General features: G+C 55.1%; 1 protein-coding gene across 1 annotated transcript in view; it reads left to right on the forward strand.

Annotated features, from left to right (window-relative positions):
- Positions 1-2,850, forward strand: part of EEF1AKMT2 (EEF1A lysine methyltransferase 2) — a 66,375-nt gene extending 63,525 nt beyond the window's left edge. Inside the window, exon 7 of the transcript XR_001516974.2 lies at positions 2,795-2,850. The gene's annotated coding sequence lies outside the window, so the exon portion shown is untranslated. The remainder of the gene's footprint in view (positions 1-2,794) is intronic.

The raw sequence follows: 2,850 nt of genomic DNA on the forward strand, positions 1-2,850 counted from the left end.
AATCTTTCCTATGTTTTTTCTCATCAAAAGAGGGGTATCGTGGACACTGGATGAACCATTCAAACAGCACGTAAGGCCGGGTGATCAAAGCGCCTGCTCCTGCCCCAGAGCCACAGCCCCTTCCTCGAGGCTGCTGTGGTCATGAGACCACGCTGCCCTGGTCGCTGGCTGTCTCCACTTCTCAGTGTGTCTCAGGGAACGTTCACATCTGTACCGTTAGAATTGCCTCACTGACAGTGAAGGTCACACAGTATTCCTGTGCAGCCTACTCCATGACTTACATAACCCGCCCCCTGCTGACGGGCATCTGGGCTGTCTCCACTCCTGGGCTCTTGCACGCAGTGCTGTACGTCATTGGCCCCTGTGCAGAGGAGTCTGTTTACGACTCAGCCCCAGCGGCCCCTCCTGTCTTCCTTGGTGGATGTAGTGTCCGCGTTCACGGCATCGTCTTTCCGTGACCCCTAAGGACAGGGATTGTGCTGGACCCTTTCAGTGTCTGCTGCGTTTGCTCCGGTATTCACCGCCCTGCTGCCTCTGTGAGCCTTGGTGTCTTGTGGGCGCCCCAGTGGGGATGGAGCTGTGAGAGCCAGGACACCACAGGCCAGCTTCGGGCTTGGTGCCTGGCGGCTGCATCAGGTACACTAATGTGTTTCCATGGCAATAGACTTTCACAGCATCGTTCTTACTGGCCACCTACCGTTCCGCCAGAAGGATGGGCAATGATCTCGCCAGCCCCTTCTTGATGAAATTTAGCTTCAAAAATTTTTGATAAAATTTCCCTTTTAAGAAATTTTAGAGGACAGATGCTTAGGTGTCCAATGCTGAGAAAGGGTTGGGCCCCGCAGACTCCCCCCTCAAACGAGTGACAGTAGCTGCTGTTCACCGAGCACGTCCTGACGTGAGCTGGGGCTTCTCACCAAGCAAAGGGCTTGAGCAAAGGGCTTGAGCTCCGTTTTCATATGACACAGTATCCTTCTGAGTCAGCCACTGCTGTCCCTGTTTCGGAGAGGGAAACTGAGGCTCAGAGACTAAGCGACTTGGCAAAGGTCACTCAGACGTACGTTTCAAGAGCTGGGATTCCAACCCAGGTGTGCTTGACTCTGACCCGGGCTTGTAACCACCAACCGCAAGCCACACACACCCCCCTCCCCCTGGTTAGGGAAGAAGGAAATGGGGGAAGGACAGGTCACCCACCCAGGCCTGGGGCCAATGGCGGCTGCCTCAGAATGGGATGGAGGTCACACCCAGGCAGAAGATGGCCACCATCAGGCCTCACCCCCGCCACCGAGGTGGGACAAAGGGTCCTTTTGACGGGACAGTCCACGAGCACCCCTCTGGGTGCTCTCCTGCCTGGCGTGCTGCAGCCTGCTCCCAAGCCAAGTGTCCAGGGGCTGGCGGCCATTTCCGGCTCAGCTGTCTGGCCACGACTCGGAGGAGTGGTCGGAACTTCTTTCCTTGAGCAGATCACTCCTGGCCAGAACGGTCGCTTCCATTTGGATGTGCTGGAGCTGCATGTCGGCTCCTGGAGGCGCCGGGAGCCTGCGGGCCGCCCTGGGCCTCCTTCCCCAGCAGTCGGGTCTTCGACAGCGTATTGATTTTCCTCCTCCCCTTCTCTGCTTTTGCACTTTGGTTGAACCTTGTTTTCGAAGAACAGTGGAAGGTAATTTTCCTGTGCTCGCCAGCTGGCCCATAATTGAGCAATTTCAATAACACCCACTGTAAAATCTAATCGAAGTAAACAGGAAAATATGATTTACAATCTGGATGGTGAGTAAATACCAGGGTGTGATTAATTTTTACACAGAGCAGCAGATTCTAAAACATTTTCCTGCACCGAGCTGTTTGTTTTTAATTACAGATTAGGAGCTGGCTTTCTACTTACTTATTACTGTTATCATCACTATTTTTTACTTTTTGATGGTGATCGTCAGGTTCCTTGTATCTGTGTGACTTTCACTGACGGTGTACCACAGCGGTGGGATAGGAAACAATATCAGAAAAGTTCATCTGTGAGGGGTGATTTTTCAAACCTGAGCTGAAGGCTGCACTCGGCCTTTGCTTGGAGGAAGAGGATGGTGGGTCAGGGATGGGCTGTGTAGGATGACACAAGGGGGTTTCCCTTCTACGGGGAGCTCGGGGTGGTGTGGGCAGGCCCTGCACGGGCTGTGGCTGGGTTTGCCTCGTTCTGGGGGAAGGCGACAATGCTGCAAAGGCCTCCACCGTTGCAAATGTGTCATTGTGGGAATGTGGCACTTCCAAAGATAGGAGTTATGTGCCTTTAAATGGAGCCTCCTGGTTTTCATCGCCGGGCGGGGAAGTGTAAGCGCCTCGCTGACTGTGGCCCCTGCTGCCACTTGGCTGCTCAGGGGCCGAGCCCTTCGATTTTGACTCTGGGGTGGGTGCATGTGTGCCCTTCAGCCTAGGGTGGGCAGACATGGAAGCCGAAGTAAAGCCAGCTCGGTGTAAGATGTCACATGACTTGAGCACACTTGGGGGACAGCAGATTGTCAGCAACCCAGACCCTGAGATAAGTACTAAAGGCACAATGTGGCTGAACTGAGAGTTACTGTTGTACCCACTGTGGTGCTTGTTGGCTTTAGGGACCCTCCAAGGCCGGCGTGGGTGGCGGGGACTCTGAGGGGTGGTTCTGGCCTTCGGCCCGCCCAGAATGCATCTCCTTCGGCAGGGAGGCAGGTCCGTTCCTGACTGGCTTCTGGCGTGGAGCAGGGCAGGCGGCTCTCTCGGGGCCCTGGTCTGTCCCAGTCCTGAGTCCCCTCACCTTTTGTCTTTCCAGGGACTCGAACACACTCGACCATTTTCTGCAAGAGCCCCACCGAGGGTGAGCGGCTG

The sequence above is a fragment of the Pteropus alecto genome, unplaced genomic scaffold, assembly GCF_000325575.1.
Source record: "Pteropus alecto unplaced genomic scaffold, ASM32557v1 scaffold74, whole genome shotgun sequence".
Lineage (NCBI taxonomy): Eukaryota > Metazoa > Chordata > Mammalia > Chiroptera > Pteropodidae > Pteropus > Pteropus alecto.